Source organism: Diplotaxodon limnothrissa, linkage group LG3 (assembly GCF_057381915.1).
Source record: "Diplotaxodon limnothrissa isolate DT_005_m linkage group LG3, D_limnothrissa_male_GT1.1, whole genome shotgun sequence".
In the NCBI taxonomy this organism is placed as follows: Eukaryota; Metazoa; Chordata; class Actinopteri; order Cichliformes; family Cichlidae; genus Diplotaxodon; species Diplotaxodon limnothrissa.
Window position 1 is genome coordinate 48,183,356 of NC_140598.1, and position 17,845 is coordinate 48,201,200.

The following is a 17,845-nucleotide window of genomic DNA, read 5'->3' on the forward strand; positions in this document are numbered from 1 at the left end:
GATGTTATTCTTTAATTAAATCCTCGGAAAATAAAATAAATATTTAGCGTAACAAAAAATGTTTTACTCAAATCTAGTTAAAGTACGCTGCTTAAATATAAACAGTAAAAGCTACTTTTCAGAGTCTTACCCAAATTATATACATAGACATATTTTAATGTTGTAGTATATTAATGTAGAGCACATAATCAATCTAATCAAATCTATGTACACTGATCACATGCACATAATCCAATTATTATCAATTAATTATCTGAAACTATTTAAAAACTGTACTTGTAATTATATCATTATATAACCACTTACTTTACACCAGTTAATTGGTATAATAATGTAATAATAAAACCAGCATCGGAATCTGAAACTTCTTAAAAGATTATATACAGGAAATGTCGGTTATCAAAACCGATTTATTTAGATTTTATAAGAGATGAAGCAATGATGTGACTGCACGTAATACACAACTTAGCAAAAATATATATCTTTATATTCTATTTTAGCTTTAGACACTGTGTTTTTCACAAAACTTATTATTTGCTCCTAAACACAAAAATTGCTCGTCCCTGGGTGGGCTCGAACCACCAACCTTTCGGTTAACAGCCGAACGCGCTAACCGATTGCGCCACAGAGACTGCTGCAGCCAAAAAGAAGGGGGAAACCACATTTCTCGTCTTCTCATGGTTTCGATTATGTCACTGGTGTGTAGGGCTGGGTATCGTCGCTTATCAGCTGCTGGATGGTTGCTGAAATAGTTTTGTGAGCTGTAACCTGGGATTCTGGCGTTTTTGGCTAAATACATTTATATTGATACATTTATAAATGTATTTTTAAATTTATATATTTAATGAAACGATATCGCTAAGTCTAGCAAAAAAAAAGAAGCTTGTTGTTACTTTTAAGTAAGCAATGATGTCAAGGTTACCGCTGAGTATAAAGCAAAATTGACATTAGGCGTGTGTTCTGTGCTTTATGCTCAAAAGTACAAAAAGCGGCCGTCCCTGGGTGGGCTCGAACCACCAACCTTTCGGTTAACAGCCGAACGCGCTAACCGATTGCGCCACAGAGACTGACGGTGCACGGCAGCCGGGGGTTTCTCCACCAGTGTTCTCGCGCTACGTTGCCGGTCAGTGTGCATTTGCAGACAAACGAACACCATGTTCAGGCCTCCAGAACAAAAGGCGGAAGCATATGAAGAAGAGCTTTGAATGTCCTTCAAGAAGCTTGGAGAACTATTCCCAAAGGCTACTTACAGAAATGACTACAAAGCTGCCTAAGAGAGTTCAGACTGAGTTGGAAAATACATGTGGACTTTCAAGGTTGTTAGAAGCTTGGTAAATAAACTGTCAATCAATGGACCTATGGCCAATTTCCCTATTAAAACATAAGGAAATGATGGGCGAACAGTACTGTATGCAAATGCTGTACTGTGCACCCCTGTTTATAGTGTGTTACACTGAAATGTTTACTAATTGTTAATATCAATAGACAGAATGGTGACATAAAAATGTTGAATGCTTGAAATTGATTTGAGCTACAATTACAGTTTAAATAACTACACAGGATTAACAAAGTCAAGATATCCTGTGGTGTTTATGCAAAAATTCAATACTGGCTTAAACTGCCGGCTCTCTGGATTGATCTGGCAGAACAACGGCAAAACGATTTTTAAAGGATGGCTTCTCCTGTGGGATTTGTCACATTTAAACCATTACATCCATCAAATTCATTTAAGCTGATTTTCATTCCTTACTGAACTAATAAAAAAAATCCTATAGCCACAGTGAGTCTGAATTATCAGACAATGTATTAATGTGGTAATGAGAGGAGAGCACACTGAAACAGTCAAGGAACATCATGAAGATATTCAGACTGTGGAAGGACAGGAACAGCTGGCAGCAGAAGCTATACGATTAGAGTTACCCTCTGCTTACTGGTCCTCCAGTTCAGTTTTACAGGCTGTATCGATTATTGCGGATTAACCCTTTAAAGCCCGAACCATTAAATAGTTGAGAGTTTATTTAACCTTCTGACAATGAAAATCTATATTCTTTGTATCATATTTGCTCCTTTTTTGGAGCAAATATGTTTAAAATGTACTGTGCAATTTATTTTGGTTTTTAGTGGGGAAATAAAACCCACACGGATGATGTGTTCTCAAAAACTCACAGAAACTGTCAAATACGATACACTATGCATTAAAGCACTACATACGGCACAGGAGAGATCACCTCGAAACTATATGCCCTGTTCCCAGATTTTTGGAGGTTCATGAGGTGGCCATCGCCTGCTGGTGTTTCTGCTGTTTCAACCACTTCAGTGGTCACAGGTGTATAAAACCAAACACCGAGGCATGCAGACAAACATTAGAGAAAGAACAGCACGCTCAGGAGCTCAGTGTACTCCGTGAAATTTCCTTACTACTAAATATTCCACAGTCAGCTGTTTTGTGGTATATAACAAAGTGAAACTGGTGTAGAGCAGCGGAGACGACCAATCACGTTTCTACATCTGGTGATGTGATTGACGAGTCTGACAGTTGCCGGGGGAACAGTCCTTGTCTGACTGCATTGTGCCAAGTGTAATGTTTGGTGAATGGGTAATCGTCTTGCAGGGTTGATCAAAACTGGTCAAAAGTCCCCATAAACACCCCTAAACCTTGTAGAAAGACTTCCCAGAAGAGCTGAAGCTGTTATACCTGCAAACAGTGGGCTGACATTATATTAAACCCTACGGATTAAGAATGACAGGTCACTTTAATTGATATATGTGCGAATGCAGACGAGTGAATACTTTTGGCAATATAGTGCATGGCTCTCTGTAATACTTTTGATAGCATAGGCGAGCCATGGGGACATGGGATGATGTCAGAAAATCTGGGTCACAAGTCTAAAATAAAAGCTATGAAAATGAAACCTTCTCCAACTAAATTTGTGCGTGTAAGTATAGAGAGTGACACACATTCGCCACTGCGGACGTAGGCTCGTGCGCGCGGTGTGTCGATCCCAAAACAGGACGATCATTGTGTCAAAACAACACAGAGAGGCCGATGTCTTACACAGAAGAAAGCCGAGCGGCAGCTCAGCGAGAACACAGCGTCTTCTGTATCGGGTGCCTCGCTGGCTTTGACCTTTGACCCCGTGCCGAGTAATATGACCATATCCTTTAAGAGGGCCGAGCCAGTGTGCGCCAGGCAGAAAACACAACCGCAGCCATTTATGTGTGTGCCGAGCAGCCTTTTTTCTCACACACACACACTGCCCACACAGCTAATTTATTCAGTAAATGGGAAACTGGTTACAACCTTTGCCCTCATGTTGAGCCGCAGCACTGAGCTCGCCGGTCAAAGGAGTGCCACCTGAGCCCAGGGGAGTGGGTGGTGGTGGTGGTGGGGATTTCATTAACACACACATACAGAAACAGGCACAAGACAGCGAGGAAGCGGCAGGAAACCTAATAACTACTCGAACATCGTCCAGAGCAGATTTAGCGAGAGAGAACAAAGGAGCGAGGTAAGAGGACAGGAGATGGTGAAATTAGTTGGAGGAAAAAAATGTGTCTGCTGGAAGGAGCAAATGAGAAAAAGAAGAGAGAGGAGAGAAGGCAAAGCAAATGTGAGAAGGCAGCAGTGGGAAAAATAAGAAAGATGACAAAGAGGAGTGTGGGAATGTGTGTGTGAGTGTGTTTGGACGGCAGTGCGAAGCAGTGCTGACAGGATGTGTTGACAGGCCCGTTTGGAACAGTAGAGGTTTTATCTGTGCTAATAAATGAGGCCCTATATCCCATCCTACACGGGCCTATTAAAAACTGACCTGGAGTCTGTTGTACTTTCTTATTAAATATTTCAAGTGGGTGAAGCAGCTCCCGTTTCATTGATTACCGCAAAGCAAGCAAATCTTTATTTTTAGAGCCAGGGAGAAACGGAGAGGTAGAGAGGACTCGCACACAGCAACCAACTCATGCGTTTAAATCTAACAATGAGTACAAAGACAGAGGTAATCAAAGGCTGGGGAGAAAAGAAATGCTTCGGCCTCCGTGGCGAGCGGCACAGTTTTTACAGCTCACACCATTCGTCATAATAGGGCGTATTAAGGCACTCACAAGGATGTCGTTATTATGTTTTTTTAAGTACACAAATAAAATTAATGTGTAACGAATTCAGTTTGGTTTATTATAGTTTATATATAACTAATTGAGAACAAGCGTCATTGCAAAGTAATTTACCGACAAAGAACCCACTTTATTAAAGAGCTAGTTCCAATACTCTGGTTAATTATTATCCAGTAGGGAGGTAGGAACAACTCCTGAAACCTCCAGCAGGAGCAGAAGCAGGGAGGTGCAGCTATCTGCTGGAACTGGATATTCTCATGTAACTCTCAGCTGGTTAAAGCCCATAGCATAGTTGCTCCACAGTGTGGTGGGTTACCCCACACAAGCAAAAATCCCTGCCTCGACTTTTCCCAGGAGGAGACACACGAGCGTGAACGTGCATCCAATTCTAAAAGTGTGCACGAGACACTAAGAGGCTTCACCATCAGTTTTGCTGGTTGGACAGACTTTAGTTCATTGCCACCAGGGCGGCGGGGTCCAGCTGTCACAGAGTGACAACACATACCCTGGACAGGTTGCCAGTTCACCACGGGGTGAGAAGAACTGGCAACGCATACGACATGCTTCCACAAGAGCTTCTTTCCAACAAAAGTCAGACTGTTGGTGAAAAAACCCCTAAAATACAGACAAAATCTACTTCATCCAGGAGTGCAATGCATATCTTTTCATACTTGTCCTTTAAGTGCAGTATGGGAATTAATGTTTCATAATTGAAATTACTTGAAATTGTGTCCCCTTACTTTACCTCACTGTGCACTTTGGTTTGTATTTGTATATAAATATAAATTTATTTGGCTTTGACTCTAAGCTCTGCGCATCAGATTTGCTTTGTATGCAGACCCAGTGCATGTGAACAAATGGCAGATAAGAGGCGTTATCACTATCTTATTTTTATCTTTTGAAACCACCAAAGAAAATCTACACTGCATAACATTTTGACAAGAACATGTCTCCTCAGTGCAGAAAGAATCCTCCAGGAAGCTCAGATATAATAGAATTGTTTATTATCTTAATACAAATAAGAACCAGGGGCTACATGTCTTTGCAGGTTTAGTTTAGACTGTGTACAGCAGGTGAACAGTATGTGAAAGTTACATCCTTAAGAAATAGGAGGAGAAAAAAAAATAGTCCAGCCAATCCATCGACTGTTCACTGAAGCCTCATCAGACATGGTCTCAGTGGAAGGGTGGCTGTCAAGAAGGCGTTCTTAAGGAAGGGAAACAGCGAGAACAGGCTGAGGTGTGCCAAATTACACAAGAACTGGATTGAAAATCAATGTCAATAGTCTGGAGAACTATTCCTGAAGAGCACTTAGAGAAAAAGAGCTCACACTGCATTAAAGAATAAAGGTTTGCATTTCAAATATTGACTTTTAAGCTCACCAGAGTTGTACATTCTCCGTTTTCACCTACATATTTCCTGTATGTTTGCTCATGTTTTGCTTTAATAAACCACTTCACGAATTTCTTGGTGAAATATAAAGAAATGAGGGCTTGATACTTTTGCACAGTACTTTAAATATTCAGTTTATTCTTCCAGAGATAAGGTGCTTTCTAATCTTCCGCCAGCAGCTGAGCTTTCTGACCCTCCTGTGGCTGCAGACACAAGTAAACTTAATATATATATACAGATGCCGCAGAAACACTTGAAGGCCACCAACAGAATCCATTCATCATATTGCACAGTCGAACAGGCTCGACCCACTGGGACTCCTTTAAAAAAGTTCTTTTTTAAACATCCTTATTGGTGTACAGTGAGATTTTAGATGTTTTGCCTAAAACGGCAGCTTCTGCCAAGGGAAAGAAAGCCGTTACAGTCAGCAACAAGCTGCAAGAGGAAAGCCAGTGAGAGGTCCAGGCCTTCTTTATTGCAGTCAAATAAATAGGATTCATTACCGTGTTGAAAACGATGCTAGGATACTGCCCGACATGCTTCAGTGTGCATGTTTACATTTAATTTGTCAACCCTGGCTTCCTGTGTGCATGACATATCTTTAATGGCACAGAGAGCTGGGTTCACAGACACCGATTTCCAGAAGTGTCTGTGAGGCCATGCAGTGATTTGCATGAAAGAATCACGCCTGCTTTTAATATAGTGTGTCCTATGGGCATGAAGGTCACAGACATATTAAACATGTTACTGGAACATATAGCAGCCTCACTGACTGCTTTATGTTTTTACAAGAGTAAAAGAGTTCTTATGGAATAGGGGTTGTATTTGCATACTGGTCAATGTAATCAGTGTAGTAATAACAACAGATCTCACATTTCCAGTTCAGGTGGACTGGAAATTACATACTCATCGCTGTTTCATTTTCACTTAGTGTTGTTTACCAGGTGATATCTGTTTTGAGTGCTATCCAACACCCATATAGTTTTATGTCAGCTGCTTCAGAGCAATCATCTCAAGACTTGTGTTGAACCGCTGTAGGTGTACACTGCAAAAACTCAAACTCTTTACCAAGTATATTTGTCTTATTTCTAGTCAAAACATCTCATTACACTTAAAATAAGACAAAAGCAGCTACAAAGCAACATTTCAAGACAGTGAATCTTGAAACTACAGACAAACTAGATAATTTTCACTTGTTTCATTGGCAGATTTTTTTCACTTAATATTTTGACTTGAAATTAGACAAATACACTTGGTAAGATTTTGAGTTTTTGCAGTGTAGTTTTTATTCTTCTGAATCTAACCAAATCGTTTATTGCTGTAACCTGTCAAAAAGCTGAAATCATGGCTGGTAAGCACACCACAAACACATATTATATACCAGCAACATTGTCCACAACATCACAACCTTGACTTATTTAGCCCGACAGCAGGAGCGTGGTGGGTCTTGTTAGTAGCGTGAGGGACCCTGAACAGGTCAAAGTAACGTCACGCACCATCCAGAGCGCCCTCCATGTCTGCTGATTGCACCCTGACAGCTCGAATGGAAGATGAAGTGAGGCGTGTCCGGGGATCTCTGCAAGCGGGCAGAGATTGTAAATAATTTAAAAATAAAGTACATGGTGCATGACTCTGTCCTGCCTCAGTTCTTTTCAATCTTTTGTGCCATTCATGGTGTGGAACACGATGGACATTTGCTTTGGTTCTGAAGTACTAAATATTGATAAAGTCAGGTTTTTTTTTAAGTTTTGTCAGTCCAGGCTGAGCTGATTCTTGTCTACACAAATCAATAAAAGTAATTATACGAACAGATAAAATGTTGAATAATACTTTGCTGGTATCTCATTCTTAAGAAGCCTCTTTTGAAGCCTTTTGAATGTAAAAAGTCATTTAACCATTGCAAGTCTTTAATATTTTTAATGCTCAAAAACAACCAGTTGTATCAAAGAAGAAAAAGTCTGTAAAGTTTTAGAAACATCTGTCCCTGCTTCTGAAATCACATCAAGCACAAACCATAAAAAGCTGCAGAGGAACCACAAGAAAGCGTCCAATCAATCAGAAAGCAGCCCATTAAACAATATCCATTCAGCACAGCGGTGTCATGCATTACTGCCGGTCCACAAACAAGCTAAAAACAATGAATTTATAATGCCAGCGGGGTGTTTAACAAGCTTCGGCCAATCTCTGCAGCTCATCACAAACAGGATCAATAGGAAGAAGCGACAGCGTTCCCTAATCAAAGTCTGCACTGTTCCTCACAAGAATAATAACCCGTATGGAGGAGGCAATACGCTGCAAACACAATAACTCATTAATTTATTACACACCCGAGTCCAGATCGTTACTCAGTCTGTCCGTCAGGATTCAGGAAGCATCCTTAACCTCGCCCCAAAAAATAGGAACGTAATACTAATAAAATCAAAGAGCGGTGGGATTTATTAGGAGGTAAAAGCCAGAAAGAGCCCAACTGTCCTTTAAATACACTACAGGTGACTCATTAGTGCACAGGAACACTGTAAGAACAGGATGGAAAATATGACGACTACTAAGTCTGAGACGTGTTTTTGAGTAACGGAGATAAAAAACAAACGTGACTACAAAAGAAGGGAGTGGAAATAAGTTGCAATACACAGTACAGGCAAAATAAATACAAACGAGAATAATAACTCATAAAGAGCCAGTTTAAGGAGACGGTAATGAGCGTGAGAAAAGAGGATCTATGTTTCTTAGTAAAGAGCGTTTAAAAGTTGACTTCAAATGGCAGGGGAGAGAGAGGCAGGGCGATAAAACTCGACGTGGGTCAGATTGTGAGGGTGTTGTAAACCTCCAGGGCCAACCAGGAAAGAGACGATTAACGGGACTCTGGAGCCAATTAGCACTGCAAGACTCACACGCGACACCATTAAAAAATAAATAAATAAAAGATCTGCTATAAGTACGATGACAATTTTATACCCAATGATTGTATTGGTTTTTTTTAAGAGAAGAGAGAAACAGCACCTCTAACAACAGTGATCCTTGATGCAGCATTAAAGCTTGTTTGGAACAGCACGGCCTGTTTTGTTTTCAAAAATGCTCGTACAGGATTCCAGGATGTCTCAGATTTATTGAGTCTGTTATCGCTCAGACTCTCCAAATGCGATGTATTCATCATTTCTCCCATCCAAAGCTCAAATGTTGGTGCTGAGCCTTTTTATTTCCACTGCTGTAGGATTAACTTTTTAGCAATTACCATTCCAAGCAGGAACGCAATCTGTTCGCGGTTCCTCGCAGACGCCAAAGAGCTAGTCTTTCCGAGTAACAATGAAAACCTACTACGGCAGTTTCTACTATGTCATTTCGAGGTGGAATTAATGGTTCTTTATCTGTTTCTGCAGGTTTTTAGCCACGCACTGTAAAAGATTTTCGATTTGCGTCCAGTTCTCCAAAGCAACGTCTGCGCATAACCCAATCTCAATAAGTATGTAGAATAGAGTAGAATAGTAAAGGGAACCACAGTAGAGTTCACCACAAACAGGAAAAAACATGAAAGAAAACACCTAAGAGACAAGCACAGAGAATGGACTCCTAGCTGAGAGCTGTCATTGTTTCTAACACAACAAAGACGTTCTCTGTGTTACTTCTATGTTCCTGAAAGCAGAGGCTAAGCTGGAGGGCCGACAGCTCCATCCACATACTTTGACACTTCCTCCTGGATCACGGCACGCAGCTCTGTGCCGCTGCCTGTGTGACTGTGTTTTTCTCCCTCCCTGCCTAATGGTCGTGCTGTTAACAGTCTTCTAGCACTGCTTTATCTCAGTACGCTGACTTTCGGATTAGACAAGAACATCACATATTTTTCAAATCGCTCCCTGTTGTACCAAGATTTCTTATTTCATATTTTGGTCTGTTCATTTTATTTCTCTCTTAGGGGTGTGTATTTTTTTTTTGTCCTAGAACAGAAGCAGCATGTATGTTAGACAACCCTGATGAGGATGATTGGAAGAGAACGATTGGATAGATCAAGTTATTCACCCAGCATGGTCACAGAATACAATCAGAACAACGTGTGAAAGTGATAACTCGAGTTTATGTTGCAACTGAGTCATTCTGTAAAAGGACTAGATGTTATTTATTTTATTATTATTTTTTTTTATTAACCTTTATTTAACCAGGAAGATCCCATTGAGGTTAAAAACCTCTTTTTCAAGGGAGACCTGGCCAAGATAGGCAGCAGCAGATGTCTCACAGTTACAGAAATTACTCAAACACAGGCAGCAACAACACACATGCAACAATAAGTGAAAGAATACAAATAAAATAAAAATAAAATTCAATAAAATTCAAATAAAATAAAAAGTCAGTTAAAATGACAATCAATCTAATTGAAACAGTTGCATGTTATGGACTTGGCCTCAAGGATTCGTAGTTTAGATTTAAAATCACTTAATGAAATGAATTCAGTCATTTTCCATTCCTTCTGCAGTTTGTTCCCTGATAATGCGCCTGATAAGATCAAGACAAAAACATGATACCATAGAGCACTCCATCCAGACATAGAAACAAAATAGCAAGAAATGTTTAATGTCAAGGGCCTCTTGGATCAGAAATGTTGGAGGACACTTAAACGTGACAGTGGTCCCACTGCAGCAAAGATTAGTGATTTCCATGACAACTTGATTATCAAGGCTGAGATGATTGGCTTGTTACTCATGATACCAGCAGAAAGTTGAGTCATGTAAACCTGTAAAAACACAAACAAACTTGTGCCCATACCCATATTTATGGTGTTTTGGAATGTCTCCATTAGACATGCTAAAACAAAATATATGACTCAGCTCATTTTGAGAGGGTTGGATGGGAACTGTAATTCACCGAGGGGTGTGTGTGTGCGCGCGTGTGTGTGTGTGTGTGTGTGTGTGTGGGGGGGGGGGGGGGGGGGGGGGGGGGGGGTATAAGTGTTGAAATAATGAAAAATAAATCTACTAAATGCTTGCATTCATTGCAATTAGTAACCTCAGTCATACTAAACACCCCTTTGTTATGAAAATGCTGTGAATAATAGATGAGGGAGGCCCCGTTCCTGGGGTTGCCTAAGGCCCGTGAATCACTAAATGCACCCCTGTTGACTGTAGATTTACATACGAGCTCTCTGTGAAGCCCCACTTCAAATTTAAATCAGCCTGCGTGGCATCACAAAAGCTTTTCACAGTGAACGGCAAGAAGCAACTTTACAACAGAGAGCGCGGGGTTAACGGAGCGCCCGGAGCTGGAGATACAATATTCGGGGAAACGTTACATAAGTATTACAATAATTTTCTCGTCACGGTCGAACGACTTTCCGTTAGGATTGTCCATGCGCGTTAATGTGCTCGTGGCGTGTGTGAAGACCATATGTGCTTGCTGTGAGCGCGCGAGCCGCCGCACAGCGTTCTCCGCGCGTCACGAACACACGCGCAGAGAGAGAGAGAGAGAGGGGAGAGAGAGAGAGGCAAACGCCTCTCGTTATGTAGCACGAGGAGTCGCTCGCGAGGACCATCCTCTTGACAGACAGCAGATCTGCAGCCTCACTGACTGCTTCACCTGAACAAGCCCCAAACAGTGCCGAAGAGAGCCAAGAGTGAAGGCGAGCAGGAGGAGCGGGAGGTCCTCCAATAAACCGAACAAATAAATTTAAAATAAAATAACGGAAAAAGAAGAAAGAAGGAGGAGAGGGGACAGGAGGCAGCCGGCTGGCCGGGACACGCAGTCCGCCTGAGGGGAGAAATCACCGCTACCACCGTCACATCACATCACAGCTCCGGAGATAACAAAGGTCGGTAACGGTGTAATAGCAGCATCCCTATCCTTACATGGCGGCGTTAATCCCCGTAGTAGCGCAGCAGTGGACGTGTCTGATGTGCTGTTTAAAAGGGAAAAAGGGGGGTCGATGTGTCACAAGCGGACATTTGTAGACGATCATGTTTGTTTCTATTGTGCTAATGTTCCGTTTTTCTCTCTCTGTGATCCTCACCGCTCCTCTGTGGGGACAATTACGCACCGATAGCTGCGCCAAAAGCGGATTTATGGCCACCCCCCCGCGCTGACACGTTTTCCTCAAAAAAAAAAAAAAAAAAAAAAAAAAAAAAAAAAAAAGGTGTTCAGAGCCAACATGTGTATCATTTGGAAATGAGCCGCGGAGTGATTTCACTCCGGCACGACCCCTCAAAGCTATCCAGGCGTGCTGGTGCTGTTGTCGATCCAGCGGCGGAGAAGAACGAAGTTCTCACATACTGAAGTGAAGTGAAGCTGAGTGTTAAAAGCAATGAAGAGTGGACACGGTAACCACCGTCCGTGCTTTTCATGCCGTTTTTAACCTTTTGAAGTTTTCTTTTCTTTTTTCCCTCCCGGTTATCGCGTTCCCGCTAAACTCAGTCGCTGCTCTAACCCGTTTTTCCAGGTTAACAGATTTTTTTTTTTCAACTGGTTAGATTTGCTTACATTTTACGCTCTCCAGATGTTGCAGATTTGTCCATTTTTTGAATAGATTAGATCACAGACCTGGCGGAAAAAAGGAATTAACATCGTCTTAAGTGTATACATGTGCATATAGGTGCTGATAGTATCTTCAAATAGCAACGCGAACTATGTTGATGACAAATATTTTCACATTCAGCTTTTTGTTCGAGCAAATTAATGTGCCAGTTAAGCGGGAAGCTGTGTTAAACTGTGTAATAAACTGGTGACAGGTAGCAGGTGTTGATGTTTCCTGCTCATCTCGAGTCTGATGAGTTTCTTTGTGGTTTTAGGAGGAAAATATCAGCTTGTGATTTCATGTCAGTGGACACACAGGTGCCAGTATTTTGCATCGTCATATGAAGATAACTACAACATGTATTTGCATGAACTGGACATGGAAACCTTCTTTTTCCACAGAGGTCTTTATTTTAGTCAAATCATATGGAATACTTGCAAAAAGGCAAAAACCAAAGCTGTAAATGATTTGTATATATATTTGTATATATATATTTGTATAATACCCCTTTTCTCCTCGGCCGGCTGACAGACCAGGAAAAGCACAAGCACAGTAAAACAGACCTGTTGTACTGCATACTTTGTGCATTGCCTCCATCTGGCAACAGAGCTCACTGCACTCAGCGGTGCGAACAGCGCTAGCTGCGCTGGACCATAAACCCAGCTTTAACCTGGAAAACCGGTCTGCTTGTTGACTGGTCGACATTGGGCAGATGCTTTCGTCATCCGCTGCCAGCGACGTGCAGTCAGGATTTTGGAGAACTGCACGATAGCGCGTCCTGTCCGAGCTCAGACACTGTCGGACACATTAGCCTAAAACCAGCTATACACCGAGATGGAATCGGTGTATTTATCGCGATCTTCTCTGCCAGCGCCTCAAAGCTTGTCGGGATGATTGATTTCTCCTGTTCAGTCAGATTAAGAGAGTGTCAACACCTGTGCCGGGAAATTAATTAAACTTCACGCGGAGATTAACCGCGCGGGATTATCAGTGTGAACTCCTTCGTACACCCGGAGGAGAGGAGGGCAACTGTTAATGACAGACTATTTATACCTTTATTGAATCTAGCATGATGGCAGAATGATTCCAGCTGTTGCTGGAGCCTGTTCAATATTTTCCGTAACACAGATTTGCTTCTGTTCCATTAGTTGATTAGTTTGTTGTTGGCTGAAAAAACTTCACACACACACACACACACACACACACACACACACACACACACACACACACACACACACACACACACACAAAATGTACTTTGGTTACATGTTAATGGGGTACTTCATTAATCTGACAGAAAATTATGGGCCACACTCAAAGCAAGTCAGTCCCTGCAGAAATCATTTACTTGGGTGTGGGAATAGAATAAAAAAGATTTAAAATAAACATGAAGAGTATCAGAGGAGGTGTCCCTATTTCAGCTCAGTCACTCAGTGAAATAGCTGTCACATCTAATGAATAATTCAAGTCATTTAGTAAGCTTAAAATGGGAAAAAAAAAACATTTGCAGGCTCCAGCTTGTCAAAATAAGAATTTGCCCCCACACCATTTTTTTTATTTGGTGCTTGTTTTTGACTTTTGGTCAGACAAAACAAGACATTTTAAAGCCATCAAATACTCCAGGAAGCTAGAATGGTGTTTCCCCCCTTTTCCCCATCAAGTAAAGCAAATAACCGTGGGACTCCTTTGTAAATGTCTCACAAAACAGAAATAATTCCCACATTTTCTGGGGTTTTGTGTCTTTTTAAGCGGCTTTGACAGCAGGTGGATGGACGGCCCACGTAAAATACTGAGAAATCTCATCAATCCTCATGCCGGTCCACTGCTGCTCCTTTTTGATCCGTGCGTCTACCTGCCTCCCCTCTGTCCGTCTGTCTCTCGCCTCCTCGTCTGTCTTCGGGAAGTAGGTTAGTGAGAAAGGAGGCGAGGTGACTTAATAAACCCCATCTCGCGGCAGGTCATTTACAAGCACGGACCTAAAAAGGTTCCTGACTTTCTTTCTTTCTTTTTTCTTCTCTCTGGTGTGCCCACAAGAAAGGCACAAGACCGAGTGATGAATGTGCACTCTGTTGGGAGAACAGCGATGCAGGGAATAACAATGGAGGTGAGGCGAGGTGGTGTTGATGGAGGGGGCAGGGAGGGATAGAACAGCGACACACTTATGAATAAACGCTCACACACTAACGCGCGGGCCACACCGGCCCTCTACAAAAAAACGCGAAGATAAAGTGCGCTGACTAAGATTCACTGCACGGCTGTGTTAAAGCTCATCACAAAAGTCTTTTTAGATGGAGGGTGCCCTTTAAAGGCTCTGAGAAAGGAGTTTATTTATACTGTAGCAGACTATGATATACTGCTCTGTGTCTGGCTGCTGCACAGTGTCCCTGAAAATGGTCGTTCTTAGGCCCCGAGCCAGAAAAGGAGAAGTCTTTGTTTACTGGTTCCCGGGAGGCGGAAAGAGTCAGACATGCTGGTATGTAGCATAAATTCCTCCATTTGTGTGAGATAGGAATTTCTAAAAGAAAGGGAGGAAAATAACCTGGAGAAGTAGGACGTGGAGTGTCTGCATACAGTATAATGCAGTTATTTTTTATTCAAATTTAACTCTGAGTGACAGAAATGCCTGCATGTACCCCGTCAAGCCAACAAAGATGACATTCTGGTGATGGGGAGAGGTGAAAAGGAGCCAGATGGTGATTTTAGGGTGAGTGGGGTTTTCAGAAAATGCAACAGTATCAGCAAAGCTTTGAAGGAAGGGGACAGTTAAGCATCGCAGAGCTCACACACTTGCACACACAGAGAAAAAAAAGGGGCAGAGAAAATCATACAGGAGGACAGATGGTGAGCGTTGTCTTTTTTTTCTTCTCTGTGCAGTTGGTATTGACAGGGAAGGGCTTTACGGGCACGCAGGTTTCAGGGGTGCAGGAGGATGCGGTGCTCACTCAGGTCTTCTTAATGTGCGTAAGCGGAGGTCATGACTGTGGTTTAAGACCGACTGTGAGCCTGAGTGATTAGAGCGCATGTGATTAAAAATTTACTTGTGGGCATCTCGGCTCACCGCGGAGAACTGAGGGAGTGTGTGTGCTTGCGCTGATTTAGCGATGTGTGGATGTTGGCCTGAGCGAGATTAATGCTCCATGTTAACAAACCTCTTGGTTTGACCCTGGCCAGCTGACACACACACACACACACACACACACACACACACACACACACACACACACACACACACACACACACACACACACACACAGACATGTATTCTCTCACGCAGACAGCATCCACTTGATCCCCTGTTAGGTTGATGCTGGCCTTGAGCAACCCTCCTTGCGCACACAGACACGCACAAACAAACATTGAAAACTGGCCAACTTTCAGCCACTTTGATGCATTAGTGCAAAGGTACATTTTCTCCTCATTGTGGCTCAGGAGCAAATAGATTTTGATGTGCAGGCATGCACCTTATTTCAGATTAGAGGCTTTACTGGATACAAAAATGGAGGGTGTAGAGTTGAAAATGCCCTCTTGTCACCCCCCCGTGGTGCCGCATATCATTGATATCCCTGGTTGTGATTGATTCCTTGGGGGAGCCTGCTAGATGAAGAAGAAGAGACATCAGTAATTTGTTGTATAATTGTTAGAGAGCAAAGACTTCACAATGAAAAATGAATGCTAGAGCGCTCTTTATTGCTTGTCACAAAACGAGACAGGCTTTTATCCCGGTTCCCTGTCATGTGTGGTTCTGGCTGCTGATGCCAGATGAAGACAGATGGGCGAGGGTTTTTGTCGGGGTTTGGGCCCGGCTCCAGGGAGCTGCCCTTGGTACGAACGCTTTCATCTACTTGTAGATGTCCGATAGCCAGATACCAGCAGACCCTGGATTAAAACGGTCTGGGCAGAAAGATTATGGGAGCAAAGTCCTGTATCTCGATGGCCCTGCTGTTCCGCACAACACGGAAATAAGATAAGATAACTCTTTATTGTCATTGCACAGTCATACATAGTACAGTAGTACAATGAAATTGGAAAAACTGTCCTACGTCGGCACTACATATAACACAACACGACACGATATGACACATCACAACGCAACAAACAACACAACACAGTATATTAACTTAGTATAAAAAAGAAGAATAAGTGTATGTGTATTGCACACTGTTATTATTGCACATTAATTATTATTGCACCTTGTTATAAATATAAATATTATTGTTATCGTTTTAAACATTGTTACCTCCCCCTAAAAAGTCCAGGGAGGTATCCAGTCAGGTCAGCTATTTACATTGATCAGGGCTATTGCCCTGTTGTAAAAGCTGTCCTTGAGTCTATTTGTTCGGGACCTCAGCAGCCTGAACCTCCTGCCAGACGGCAGCAGCTTAAACACCCGGTGTCCTGGGTGTGTGCAGTCCCGTAGGATGCTGCGTGCCCTCTTGAGACAGCGAGTGCTGTACAGGTCCTTCAGGGAGGGAAGAGGATGTCCAATGATTTTTTGGGCCATGTTGATGACCCTCTGGAGTGCCTTTCTGTGTGCTGTGGTGCAGCTTATTGCATTATTGCATTATTCATTATTAATACAGAGAGCATCTTGGTCTGGGTGCTGTTGTTATTGTCGGGCAAACTTCTACGTAGCAGAGTCCTCCCTTTTCCAAAGTCCTGACCTTGAATTTTTTTTCCATTCAGACACTCTCTGCTCTTTAGACTTTTGGAAAGTGTTTGAGTGAACCAGAGCCTGAGGTTGTTTTTTTCTCAGTACTATGAATAGCACCATGACTAATCTGACTGGGGTAATAACAACATTTAAGCTTTCTTTATTGCGCTATTCAGTCAGAGCGTATACGGTGCAGGGGACACCATGAGGTTAACTTAGAAATATGCAGATTTTCATCAATTTACCCAAATAACACAAATATTTTAAATTTCAAAATACAGTGATGATCAGGCTTTCTTTCTGATCAAAGAGCCCTGTCCTATAGTTTGACTGATATCTAATTGTGTTTATTACAGTTATCATTACAATGATTCTGTGTGAGAATATAAATGAAATCAATGTTATTATAATGACAACCATCCTCGAGTAGGAATAATTTGGGGTGGTTTCCAGTTTAACTACCCTGAGAGGCACAAACCCCTCATCTAGCAGCTGCTGATGCTCTCTCAGCTAATTGCAGTGATCACATGGTGCAACACCAATCAGCCACAACATTAAAACTTCTAATGTTGCATAGCGCTGTGTAGGTCTCCCTCATGCTACTGTAATCTCTGACTTGTCAGTGTGTTCAGTTCCTTTGGTGTCTGTTTTATTATTGTAATGAATAGTGACTGATGGTAATTGAGAGCTATCTGTTGTACGTGTTATTATCTGATAAGATTGATGAGTGCACAATGAAGCAAGAATCAAGGGTTTGTGAGGTAATCTGAGTTTAAAGTTTGTCGGCGTCATGAAGGTGGCTCTCATTTTATTTGGCTAACATCACCATGGTAACTTGTACTGAAAACATAACCTGGTCGGGAGGTTATGTGTCTTGCTGCAAGACCCAATTTGAGTGAAGTTTAGCTGTAGGACAGATTCTCTAGAGCAGTGGTCTCCAACCTTTTTTGCGCCACGGACCGGTTTATGCCCGACAATTTTCTCGGACCGGCCTTTAAGGTGTCACAGATAAATACAACAAAATAAAACTAGTACCGGTACCGAAATAAAGAAGATTTATTCATAACACACGTGAAAAGACCCAGGAAAACCGAGTTAACGATAAAAACGATAACAAAATAACGCTGAAAACCGATAAAAACCCTGAAAACCATACATTTCACACCTGAGCCTCAACTCTCGCGGCCCGGTACCAAACGACT

At 42.1% G+C, this 17,845-nt stretch overlaps 2 non-coding genes across 2 annotated transcripts; both read right to left on the reverse strand.

The window, feature by feature from the left end:
• Window positions 1-558: 558 nt before the first annotated feature.
• Window positions 559-632, reverse strand: trnan-guu (transfer RNA asparagine (anticodon GUU)). Its single transcript has one exon. It is a non-coding gene; the product is annotated as a tRNA-Asn (tRNA).
• Window positions 633-993: 361 nt separating this feature from the next.
• On the reverse strand, window positions 994-1,067 carry trnan-guu (transfer RNA asparagine (anticodon GUU)). Its single transcript has one exon. It is a non-coding gene; the product is annotated as a tRNA-Asn (tRNA).
• Window positions 1,068-17,845: the final 16,778 nt, after the last annotated feature.